Below are 13,011 nucleotides of genomic sequence, written 5' to 3'. Positions count from 1 at the left end.
AAGCCGCCCTTCACACCAGTAGAGCGCGTCTTCTCCCGACCCACCCTAAGCCGCCCTTCACACCAGTAGAGCGCGTCTTCTCCCGACCCACCCTAAGCCGCCCTTCACACCAGTAGAGCGCATCTTCTCCCGACCCACCCTAAGCCGCCCTTCACACCAGTAGAGCGCATCTTCTCCCGACCCACCCAAAGCCGCCCTTCACACCAGTAGAGCGCATCTTCTCCCGACCCACCCAAAGCCTCGGGTCTGAAATGACACATGTCTGAAGAGTCTGGGCACCTCTAGCTAGCAGTGTGTGGTCCCTTGGGCCTCCTTAGTCACTGCTATTCATCTGGATAGGGAACCCACACGCCATCGGTCCACAGTCCAGTGGAAAGATGGTAATTACCAAAGCAATTGTTTACCATTCTAACAATTGTATAGTTTCAATTTTTAATTAAAAGATTATGTTTTTTTAGACTAATAAGATCCTTTAGCAAGCATAAGGAGTAATTCTAGTTTATAGCATCTAGTTTATAGTAATTCTAGTTTATAGCATCTTTGTTGTGCTAGAGATGGTGGGCAGGGCAGGAGAGAATGACACATACCCTAAGAAATGGAAGACCATAATTATTGTCAAGTGTCCACAGCCAGTCATGTCTCTAAACCCACTGAGTCATCATTCATTTTTGTAATCCAATGCAGGGCTTCCTTGTTATTTAGGTAAGAACCCAGCAGCCTGGGCAGCTCAGGGTTAGCCCCAGCAGCCTGGGCAGCTCAGGGTTAACCCCAGCAGCCTGGGCAGCTCAGGGTTAGCATCACTGGTGCTTGGTATTTCTGAAGCCCTTATGCCAGGAGCTGAACTTGCCCTCCATGAGCTTGCCCTTTCCAAGGGGGCAGTTCCACTCTGTGGATCCTGCATGTGATGTGAAGGCCACTGAGGGGCGGGGCTGCGGAGAGAGCAGCAGCAGCCTTACAAAACTCATGTGCAGACTCCCCTTCTGTTAGGCATTGCCAGTTTCTTCCCTGCATTTCTTTTCATTTCTCTTAATGAAAAACATTATGTTTTTAAATTGATTGAAGTTAAAACATTTCTCATTTTAGCAATATATTATGTTTATTGTCACTTATAGCTTTATATTATGATGTTCATTACACATAAAATCCCACTCAATATAATAAACCCCATGTGAGTCAAATGTTTGGCCTGTTTCAAATGACTCCGAGGTGAAAAGGCAAATAACTCTTAGCTGATTTGATTGAACTAACGCAAACATTATTGTTGTATTGACTCTTTCTTGCCCATTGATTTTTAAAAGGCTTTACATTCCTTGTTATCCATTAAGGCGAGTCAGATGTAGTGTGGTGCTCAGGACAAGAAAACACTATTGGGTGTTGGGTATTTATAGTCATAGGGGAAAGAACCATTCTTAAACAGACTTATAAACAAATCGTTCTCATATTTTGCTATGAATAATTTCTTTGCTCATGATTTTTGAGTTAATAGTCGGAACTGCTGCATTGTCACAAGGATACATGGCTCAGTAGCAAGTGAAGCGAAATGGTAAATTGCAGGTGGCTTTATCACTACTTACTGAACACAATTAAAAGCTAGACTCTCACATGGCCTTGTGGTTTTCAGTTTACATGTGTGGCAGATACACATTCTGCTAGTAATGCTTCTCCTTGTTCATGGGATTCATTTCTCAACTATAGATGATTCTTTTCTTCTCACAACTGTTGAAACTACTCATTGGCCACTAGAATTAAAGGAAATCCCCACGATGGTCAATGTTTTGGCTTGGCAAAGAGTACACTTACCTTGATTTTCACAGCTTGCCCTCCCATAGACTCTTTAACAACACTCTTACTGAAAACAAAAACTGCCTTCATTCTGCAAATACAATTAATGCATAGTCAGAGCCCAGAAAAGGCTCTGATGTTAACCTCCTGGACTAATGGCAGAAGTGGGAGACAAAGGGGGACAGCTGCCCATGTGACAATCTCTGCATTCTGAGAGTGAGTTTCCAGATTCAAGCCCAAGCTCTGTGGGCAGGCGAGGCACACAGTAAATGAAGACCTTCTGTACTAGGGGAGGAACGGGTCTGTCACTTGCAGGGATTGTGAGGCGAGGAGCAGATTAGCTGATTACTCACAGGCAGAGGCAGCTTGGTAAAAAATGTGCAGGGAACGATAAGTGTGAGTTTGTGCTGATTTAGTGATATTCTTAAACTACAATAACACTGCGGCTGTAATATAACCACACACTTGGCTTGCATTTTTAAATCATCAACGTATTTCTAGTTTGACCTTAAAACGCCTCAGGCTATTCTCTATTAAAATTAGCAGCCTCTGGATTAGGAGAAAAATGCCGTCTAAGATGTCACAGCGGCGCCCTCACAACAAGCACACGTGGCCTTTCCCAAGCTGCCCTGTGCATGGCTTCCCTCCAACATTTCTCCACAGCGCCTGCTTCTCCTTCCAAGCCTAATTTTAATTGTGTTTTAAGTATGCCAAAGCCTCCTGTGGGTCTTGAGGCATTTCAATCACAAAAAAATAAAAATAAAAATAAAAATACCCACCACCTGTCTTCTACCAGCCATGTTTAGTGACATGCTCACCTGTCCTCATTGGCTTTCATTGTTGTTTTAACTTTTTATGGCAATTGAAGAGTATCTATGAATAAGCCTCCTGTTTTCCCAGGGGATGAAATGGGGTCAGACTGAGTGCTCACTCTGTCATAGCAATGAAATCAACCACTTTTATTTTGTATCATTGCAGATATTCACCAGGAAAAAAAATTAACAGAATTTATATTTTCTATAAATAACTGTGAGATGTGAAGAGCACACATGCACCTAACTTGACAAGGATGGACTTGCATCACCAAAAACATCTTAGCATGTCTGCCTGATGCAAGTGCAATATGGCCTCTTTCATGTTTTCTTCTCTTGGTTTGCCAGTGCTCGCTGCATGTAATTGCATGTAATGACACTTGAAAGGTGTCACCCCCCCAAAAAAAAATAATCTAGATGGGAAGCCATTGAAGAGAATTCTTTTAAAAATGTGATAGGAATACTTAAGTGTAGCTCTTCTGGACAGGGAGGGGTGGGGAAGGACTCCGCTTTCTTTGAAGAGCTGGCCATTGGGAGTAAATAAACAACATAAAATGCACTTAGTGTCTTCTTCTTCTCCTCCTCCTCCTCCTCCTCCTCCTCCTCCTCCTCCTCCTTCTTCAGGGGAGAGGTCACAAAGGTGGGGGATGAACCTGAGAGGACTAGGAAGTGTGATCAGGGTACATTATGTGAAATTCCCAAATAATTAATAAAAATATTAAGAGGGGGAAAAAACTTGTACCTAACCCCAGTAGCCAGCATTTGAATCCTAGATGATGACAGTTCAAATTGTGTGTGTGCATGTGTGTGTGCCTGTGTGCGTGTGTGTGCGTGTATGTGTGTGTGTGCCTGTGTGCGTGTGTGTCTATGTGTGTGCATGTGTGTGTGTGTGCATGTGTGCATGCATGTGTGTGCATGTGCATGTGTGTGCGTGTGTGCGCGTGTGTGTGCATGTGTGTGCGTGTGTGTGCGCATGTGTGTATGTGTGTGTGTGTGTGTGTGTACACAACTTACCAGGCTTCAGCATGGTTGTGGACTTTTCCTATTCTGAAATCAGCACTCACTAGTTAGAATAAGTAAAGGAGCCACTGGAAGAGCAAACCAAAGAAGAGACTCTGAGGTGGAGGCAGTTGCTGTTTCCTGGCGCCCTTGCCTGGTCGCTGTCATCGGGAGTTAATGATGCTGTCTCTGTCTGCCCAATATCTTCAGCCCTTCAGATCTTCAGGTGAATATTTGGTTGGCACTTTCACGGTCTCCTTTGGCATGCTGCCAACCACCCTACTCATTATAGCCAATAAAAAACTAGGAACAAAATGGCTTTAGTTATTTTTTGGCATTGACACAGAACAAGTGGGTTTTGGAGGTGGCATAATGTTGTAGCACAGTGTCTGGCAGTAGTGTGGGTTTGTGTTCGTGGGAAGTTACTCAGCCTTTCCAAGCATACTTCAATTATACAAAAGAAGTAACTTTTTTCCAGGTTTGCTACAAGGGTTCTGTGAGATAACACACAGGACCTCTCATGAATATTTTCATTAGCAGTATTAATTTCATTAGTAATATGAAAAGTTTCATGATTGCAAACAGTGATAATAGGGTGTCACTAGTAAGCGGGGAGGAGAGAGAAAATGAGGCATCCAAGCGTCACAGTAAGGCTAAGGAGGTGACTTACCCAGTGTCTCTCCAGGTTCTTCTCATCTGTGCCAGGAAACGGGCTTGGCACACCCTCAGGAATTTCCTTCATTATCAGACAAGATAACAAGAACCCTTGATGCCAAACTTCATGAGCCTCCCTCTACCTTCTCCCCCAGAAGAGCATGTTGAGCCATTGCCTTCCTCACGTCCTTCTTTAGTCTCCCATCTGGGTCACGTCGTTCACTCGCCAGTCTCTTACATGGTCCTCCCCGATCGTTCCAGCCCTGATGTGGTCCTGCCCAGCTCCCTTGGCACACTGTTGGGCTTACACAGTTGCTATCCTCTCAGCTGAACAAGACAATTTAGATGTAATCCAAATCAGTTGGACTGCAGCCAGCCGTCACCAGGCACTGTCTTACGGTGTGGGGTGGATCCCGTTCACATTTGTAGTTTTCCTGTCTCACTGATGACTTACATTTAGTGTCTAGTCACCTAGACCACTCACTGTCTTCCCCTTGGGCTCTTGCTGTAGACTAATGGGGAGTCTCCATGCATCGCTGGTGCCTTTAACCACAGCCTGTTCCCCACAAAGCAGTTGTAAACACATACTGGAGCCTACTCCTCCTTTTTAAAACCTTTCACTCACAGGATACAGGCTGCAAGACTGAGTGGCCAGGCCCCTGTCTGCTGGTACAACCTTATTTCATACAGTTTTCCTTGTAGGGGTTTGTGTGCAAGCCATGCTGGTCCTTCCCCTCTGCCTGTGTGTGCCTTTTCCTCCCACAGTGCCTTCCATCTTCACTGTGTCCACCTTGCTTGTTCACACCCTTTCAACCACCATGCTACCTATCAAGCATCCTGCAACATGAGCCTCTCAGCAGTTCTACACTGTTACGTGTTTGCTGATTGATTGATTGATTGATTGATTGATTGATAGATGGCTGCCCTGCCCTCCACACTATATGCTTTACAAGGACAGCGCTGAGGACTAGATTCATAACCTCAGGGTAGGAAGAGATTGGGAACTTCTTTCAGGTAAAAGACACCACAGAGTAGAATATTTGCAGTACACGGGTTACAGCCCGCAATATATAAACAAAACACAAATCAGCAGGAGAGAAAACAGAGACAACCCAAAAGAAAGATAAAATGGCCAAGGCCAGGGATATATAAATACCCTGCTTGGGAGTTGTGTGTGCACTGCCAACGGGTGTGAGTACACTGCTAGGTAGGTGTGAATATAGCATGTAAATGCCACAGTGGATATAAGATACACCGAGAAGGTATGAATTCCTGCCGGAAAGGAAGGAACGCCCAGCCAAGGGGGTGTGAATGCTGGAGGGCACTGATGAGGGATGATGATATATATCCAATAAAAGGCACACAGAGGTGCGTATCCAAAGTCACATCTAGAGGTTGAGTGTCCACTCCACCCCTTAGAACTGCTATGAAGATGACGTTTAAGTGAAAGCAGTTGAGCTACAAAACAAGATCTTGGCTTTTTCTTTATCTAACGCAGCACCTGAAACAGTTGCCATTAGTCACCAGTGCCCAAGGGAATTTCCTGCTAATTTAGCTATATATACACAGGTACCCCCATTAACGTCAAAAGCCCTTCCTAACTTTCCCATGGAACCCCTGGGGCACATCCTTCCTGTCAGGTTGCTCTGAAAGCCTTTATCCCTAGTTATTCAGCGTGTCACCCATTGCGGACAGAGCTCCACCTGCACTGCAATAAGCTCCTCCTTCTCGTTGTATACTGTAGTTGATCTGCAGACCCAAGCAGCATAGGGTCCTCAAGCCGGAGAGAACTGGCTTTGTATGCTAGAAGAGATAAATAAACTGCGGTATTCACAAGACTGAATACTAATTACACCCAAAAGCATGGATGAATTTGTCAAATACAGTATTTAGGAAAGACCCTGGATAGTACATACGAGGTGTTTCCATTCTTACAGGAATCAAACCTGCGTTTTGAGGTGTAGTATCGCCATCTGGTGGCCATGAGGAAAAGAGCATGATGTCTAAAAGGAGCAAGAGGGGACTGGTTGCCTGTCTTGCGTTGCTGTCGGTCCCTGAATTGTGCATTTATTACTTGTGCACCTTTCCATGCGAGGTTCACGGTGCAGTTCTGGGTGGGATGCAATCTGAATGCTCTCTCTGATCCTGTCGCTTTGTTTCACAGTTCTGCATGTTGCTTTCTGCAGAGTTGAAACCGCGTGAAGGCTGAATAGCTGCTGTGGTAACACTGAATAATTGCAGTGCCTCCACCAGCCTGGCCAAGGGAAAGAGTTATTACCCTCCCTCAGACGCCTAATGGGCTCGCAGGAATGGCCCATGCCTATGCCACAGGATCATTTCATCTCAAGTGTTTTTTGAAAATAGCATTTTCCCCTCATATCTGTTTAAAAGTCCATTTGTCGCGCGCATCGGCATCCTATCACAATATTTCTCATTAACTGAAATGTTACAATTAACGCACTCTGCAACCGCGCAGGAAAATTAATCTCGTCAGCGGAATATCCTGTCAGCTTTCTCAGCTCTTTATTTTTGTGTGCAGCCAGTCAACACTGTGGGTTTGGGGGAGGGGGGACAACGACAAATTATCATCCACCTGATAGTCTTTTTTCAACATACCCTTGTTGTATTTGAGTATTGAAAGTAGAGGTATGGCCGAACATTCCAAAAGGAAATGAAACTATGCCGATGCCATTTCTGATGACCCAATACACTTAGTGAGGGAAATGACACCTGTGCTTATCTTTTACAGAAACCCACAGGGCTGAGTTACAGCACTGAATTAAACCCCGCCTACTCTCTAAGTGCTGCTAAAATCTCGCAGGAAGGCTTAAATGAATTTGTATTTGTATTCTAATTTTACGACAGTTAATTTTCTTGGGTTAGAAAAGGCTGCAGTTTCCTGCTCTTAAGACTGAGTTAGAATGCGTTCAGCATGCTCTTGCCTTAAAAGCTTGTAAAGATGCTCCGTGGAGCTGCTCCACTTGGGAGCTCTTTCTGTAATTTCAAGTAAACCACCACTCATACTTGCACACTGGTACATTCTAGTGCGTGACACTGTGTGTCCTCACTGGGCAGTCTGTGTTCACGTCCGTACCTTTTTTTTTTTTTTTAACACGGGGATACCCAGGCCTATGGAGCTTGTAGCTTGAGACAGAATGAGAGAGTTTTCACTTTGCCCTTACTTGACTTTGAATATTTAGGGAAAATTCTCAGTTTGCAGATTTAGCTAATGGCACTACAATGTCACTCTTCTCTGTTTAACATTCAGCTTTGTTAATCAAGAAAAGCATAGATTGGCTCTTTGCATGTTGATTAAATTGATTACAGCTGTGGGCCTTGATAGCACTTTTTTTTTTTTCTAAGTGTCTCTAATTAATCAGACAATGCTTGATTGGGCTTTTCTGCTTTGAGGAGATAAACTGACTTCCTCCAGAACTTTCGCCCTGAATAGTTCTCCGTGTTGCAAGGTAAAGATGTGAGTCACTTCCCCGGGTGACTTTTCGGTTTTCTTTCATCCTTCAGCAACTAAGAAAATGGAAAGAGGAAAAAGAAGAAGCAAAGAGAGCAGATGGAGAGATATGTGGGGGGGGGGGGAGTCCTTTTGAAAGACAAATTAAAGTCTAATATTACTCAGTTGAACCCAAATTTGAAAAGAAAGTCTGTGTGCCCTGGAAGCTGTTAGGGTGGCCTGCCCTCTTTTATTCTCCTGCTCTAACCATTCTTTGTCAACCTGTGTTCTTTGAAGTGTCAGGTGTAGTAGTAGCCTTGTGCATCCTTTTCCTCAGATTCCAGTTTCAGGAAGGAAGTTTTACATGACCACCCACTTTTTAGTCATATCTCCAGTTGAAGCACCTGGCATTCATGCAGATACAACCCTGACCACTTCCTGGAACATTGCCAGCACTGAAGGAGACCTGGCATGCTCTGTATTCATCTTTGGAGTCCATCCATCAAGGGAGGCAGGCCATCAGAGCCTCGGCTTATGTGGCAGGGGGTGACAATAAAAAAGGCAAACTGTTTACCTGTCCCTTCCCATCATCAGTAGGTGGGTCTATAAAGCATGGTGCCAATAAGCAAGCACTTGCTCACCTTAATCTCGGCCCCTGGATGCTGGTAGATGCTTCAGAAGATTTGCAGATCTCATCATGGTGGAGGATCCTAAAGAGGAAAGAGCCTAGGGCTGCACATGGAGCTGAGTGGTTGGGTACTTGTGTAGCAAGAGGAAAGCACCAAAACAACAAGGATGACAATTAATAATAATAATAATAATAATAATAATAATAATAATAATAATAATAATACCTGCACTACAAAACCAAAGTGCAGCTAAAATTAGAAAGGTAGAGAATTAAAAACGATGTATAGCCCCTCGTTTTTACTGTTAGGTATAATGGTGAGTAACAGTGTCTTAGATATCTAACATCTAAAAATTTCCTATGTGCATACTAGGAAACACAGCTTGTATGTGCTTTTGTCTGTGGCTGGGGTAGTCCTAGCCTCTGCACCATGTCCTCTGGGAACTTTCAGTTAGTAGGCCCTGAACATCTCTCTGAATGTGTATTGACCTATTTTTCACAAGCTTCCAGAACTCCCTTCCTCACTTGGCTGCATCCGGACATCTAGGTGGTTTCCACATGTTATTGCCAAGGGAACTAGGACCAACGTGGTCATGAACTTTTCTTAGGAAGGCCACAGTGAATTTCTAGCGAGAGAATTCCTCAGGCAAAAGGTAATTTAATAAGTATTGCCTAATTGCTTACCCATTCACTGATCTATTCCTGCCAGAAATCTAAATATGTTCCCATCTTGTTTGTTTATTGTTTGTGACAGGGTTTCTTATTAAAGACAAAGACCGATAGACAGACTCAGGAAATCTTTGAACTCATGTCATGAGTGAAGATTATCCTGAATTCCTTCCTCCCCGCCTTCACCTCTCTATTACTAGCATTATTATAGGCATGGGCCAATACTCTGAACCCATCACCCTCCCTTAGTCTCTTAAGACCTTAGAACTTTTGCCTAGCTGTCAGTGAAATATCATCATCTTAATTTGCATTTCTCTATGTACAAATCAAACATTGTTCCATGCATTGAAGAACATGACATGTCTTTTTCTCTGACTATATATCTGTAAGTTTCTGGGGTTATATCTTAATGTGCTCAGCATCCCTCTGCAACACAGTGTTGGTCACATGAACACTCGATATCTATTTAAATGTAATTTAACAAATGAAGCACACAAAAATAATCTTAAAAATAATATAAATCTTTAAGACTAATTGTCATTGCCAGAGATGTTGAAGATCACTGAAGAACCATTTACATGTGGTATCTTCTCAGGAGATTTTTGTACAATGTTAAGAGCAGAAAAGACTCTGCTACATGGTTCGGTTCTCAAGCAAGGCTTGTGAATCAGATTGACTGAAGATGGATTAATAGAAGAAAAGCATACACATTCCCTTTGATGCTAATATTTTAAGTTTTGAATGTACATGGAGGCTTTCATAGAGGGAAATGGAGAGCCAAAGAAAACTAGACCCTGAAGCTTACACATCCCTTAAACAGAACTAGATTACGTATAGAAACACAACATGAAAAGAAATGCAAAGGGGGCTTAGTATGGAAGCAGTAAATTCTGGGACGAGGATAAGGAAGTGTGTGAGAGAAACTACTGGAAGATGGGAGTTCTTTTCATGAGGCTTGTCAGATTGGTCTTACTCCCAGATCCCCATCTGTGATGAAAAGAATGTTCTCTTCTCCTGATATAGATAGATACATAGATAGATAGATAGATAGATAGATAGATAGATAGATAGATAGATAGATAGATAGATAATATCATTAGGAGAGAAATTTTATGTCCTACTTTTAGGAAGGCATAAAGAGTCAGAAAGCTCCAACCTAAAGGAATCGGGATGATAGACTGGCATCTATCAACAGGCATGTCATATTCTGACCCCACTGAACTACAACCGTTTTGGCACCGTAAGAAATTACTGTTGTCAAGAGGGAAGTTCTGTGCTTTCCCATCTGTTTCTTACACCTAAGTATTTGAATAACACCATATTTATTCCCAGTTGCATAGCAGGAAAGCCCTAGCTGATCCCCATGGCCCTTCTCTAATTTCTCACCAATCCACTCTCTGCACATCTACTCTGAGGTCTGGCTAAGATGCACATCTACACTTCTTCCAGGCTAACCTCTTTTGCCTGATTCCTTAGGGCCCTCATAACTTAGTTTGCCACTCACATATTCTATTTTGTTTTCAGCAACTGAGTATAATACATACATACACACGCACACACATGTATGTATATATATTAAATACATACACAAATATACCCACACGAGTGCACACACACACACACACACACACACACACACACGGTTAATAACTTCGCATAGGCACAAGTGCTTCAGGCTCCCTTGCACTGTGTTCTCGTTTCACTGCATTCCTATTGTGTTGCATACTATTTCTTCTGGACTCTTCTTCCACCTATTTTTCTACCGTGTTGCCTCACTCATCCTTAAGGAACAGCTGTCTCATGGTGCTATAAAACCTTCCCTAATCTGCTCACCTGGCTGTCCCCTGGGTTAGGCTCTCTTCTCAAACTCCTCCCATGCGTGAATTCCTCAAGAGCAGGAGCCATGTCTTCTTCCTAATGCTTAGGAGATCAATAAACATCAAAGTGTGCATTATGAAATAGCTTTTCTAAAAACAGTATAGAGAGTGAGGGGTCAGCCCTTTTCCTCGTGTTTCAAGTTGATAGTTCGTGTGTCTTAGTTAATATGTGATGATGTCTAATGCTGTGATAAGTGATTCTAGGGTTTAACTATCTTCCATGTAGAATGTGTCCTTTACCCTACAGATAATACTGTCAAGCTAGAATGATATTCAGTTCTGCAGAAAACATATAAGTTATATTTGAATGAGCATAAAGACAGTAGTATTTTAAGATTTCTTGGAGCATAAAGAACTTGGTGGAACCTGGTATTCTCAGTTTTAAGGTGTTCTAAGACTTGGAGAGACTAGAAGAAAAGAGAACAACTCACTGTGTGTAGGAACACTTGTTATATGTCTCTAGACAGCATTCCATTCAAAAGTTTCTAGAACTTATACACAAATTTAGTAAAGATGTGGAACACAAAATCAGCATGCAAAAATCTATAGCATTTTTATAAAACCATGATGAACTTGATGAAAGGGAATTTTTAAATATTCATTATAGCTACATACAAAAATAAATATTTAGGAAGAAATTTAAGAAAAAAATAGAAGATCTCTGAACTGAAAATGAAAAACTATTGATGAAATAAACTCTAGGGGATATTAAAACAAAAGGATATTGTCATCCTTGTGGATTGAAAGAATCAATATTGCCAATATTTTCATACTACCCAAAGCAGTCTATTGATTCAGTAAGATTCCCATCAAAGGTCAATGCCTTTTTCATAGAAATGGAAAAGTATCCTCAAAGTCACATGACAGCCATCCTAAGCAAAGAGCGTCTAAGAGGAGAAAAACAACAGCAGTGTGGGAGACATCAAAATTCCTGATGTCAAGATATGCTATAAACCTACAGTAACTAAATCATCATGGCATAGAAGCAGATGGATGGCACAGTGGCACAGAATAAGCCAGAAATTATTCCATGGTCATATGGCCAACTGATACTTGACAAAGGTTCCAAGAACATACCCAGAATAGACAACCATTTCAATACGTAATACTGGCAAAGTTGTGTTTCCATCTGCAGGAAAGTGAAAGTAGGCTCTCTCACCAAACTGCTAAGCTTTGAACCTTAAACTGTGAGATGTCCAGGAGTACAAGGGAGCCCAGACACTGGTAGAGGCACCAGTGTTTTACATAAGACTCTAAGAGCATGGACGACAAAAGCCAATACAGGCTGCTACCTGTATTTCACCTTAGAAATCTGTGCCCAGCCATGGAAGTTATCCACAGAATTATCAGGCAACCAGCAGAATTCAAGAGAATATTTGCCTGCTGCTCATCTGCCAAGGGATTTATAGATGCACGATCTAAGAAATTCAAACAACTGAAGTAGGAAAAACAGCCTGATGAAAACAGCCTACAGAAATGGGTGCTTCGCAAAGAAGAGGTCTGAAGGCTGAGTGCATAGATCAAAGCTCTATCTTGACCAGAGCAATGAAATAGGTCAAAGAGCCTGAAAATAAACCACATGGCCCCACCCATCCAAATTTCAAAATATCCACCAAAAATATGAGAAAAAATAGTCTCTCCAACAAATGCTCCTAGGAAAGAAGATATGCACATGCAGGGAAAGGACAGGAAGCTCCTGTCTACCATGCTGTCAATTCTGTCATAAGCCCAACCTCCCTGAGGACCTATTGGTAGCTAATGTTTGCTGGGGGGTAGGGGAAACCATTTTCTTCAGCATTGTAGGCAGCTGCAGTAAATAACCTCTAACTCAGGCACATAGAAACAACCCTAATTAAACTCAGTGGGACACAGAACAACAGAAAGCCATGAAAGTCAAAGGGACAGCTGTTAAGAAGAAGAGAGTCAGCAGGAGGAGGCTACGAAGGTACAGGAAGTGAGATCAACCAGAATATGTGATAGGCGTGCCTGACTCGCCAAAGAGTAATTGTAAAAGAATCATTGTCTACTTACTTGAAAAAAAAAAGAGAAGAAGAAGAAGAAGAAGAAGAAGAAGAAGAAGAAGAAGAAGAAGAAGAAGAAGAAGAAGAAGAAGAAGGAGGAGGAGGAGGAGGAGGAGGAGGA

The 13,011-nt window shown here is 42.6% G+C and overlaps 1 protein-coding gene across 1 annotated transcript in view; it reads left to right on the top strand.

The window, feature by feature from the left end:
* The window catches only part of C8H3orf67 (chromosome 8 C3orf67 homolog), a 243,899-nt gene that overhangs the window by 206,627 nt on the left and 24,261 nt on the right, over positions 1–13,011 (top strand). The window lies entirely within an intron of this gene.

Source organism: Mus pahari, chromosome 8 (assembly GCF_900095145.1).
Source record: "Mus pahari chromosome 8, PAHARI_EIJ_v1.1, whole genome shotgun sequence".
Classification (NCBI taxonomy): domain Eukaryota; kingdom Metazoa; phylum Chordata; class Mammalia; order Rodentia; family Muridae; genus Mus; species Mus pahari.
The sequence above is the reverse complement of the archived record's forward strand: the minus strand, read 5'-3'. Positions and strand labels throughout refer to the sequence as shown.